Genomic DNA, 585 nt, shown 5'->3' with positions numbered 1-585 from the left:
GGAGGTTACGTTGCTGTTTTAATTTTCTTTCCTTGACTAAATTATGTTTAACATCTCTTCATGCTCAAAAGTTTTTTGTATGTCTTCTGTGAATTCTTTTGTGTCATTTGCTCATTTATCTACTTGTGTGGTTTTTGCCTTGAAGAAAATTTAAATTTTAATTTAGTTAAATGTATAAAGTTTTATCTTCATAGCCTCTGGATTTCTTTCTTTCTTCCCCTGAGATAGACCTTCCCTATTACATGATAATTTTAAAAATTCTCCAATGTTTTTTTCTAGTACATTTATAGTTTCCTTCCATTTTGTATTTGTTTTGCTGCTGGGACTCTGGACACTGTTAATTGCCCTACTCATCTCTTCCTTATGTATTTGGTTTGCTATGTTTATCATATTCATTTTTTTTTTCTTCCAGTCAGTCTCGCTCTGTCGCCCAGGCCAGAATGCAGGAGCACAATCTCTGCCCACTGTAGCCTCAACCTCCTGGGCTCAAGTATTTCCCCTACTTCGCCTTCCTGAGTAGCTGGGACTACAGGCTCACACCTCTACACACACCCAGCTCATTTTTGTATTTTGAGTGGAGACAGG

This window comes from Macaca mulatta, chromosome 3, assembly GCF_049350105.2.
Source record: "Macaca mulatta isolate MMU2019108-1 chromosome 3, T2T-MMU8v2.0, whole genome shotgun sequence".
Taxonomy (NCBI): Eukaryota; Metazoa; Chordata; class Mammalia; order Primates; family Cercopithecidae; genus Macaca; species Macaca mulatta.
This window is presented reverse-complemented; position numbering follows the sequence as displayed.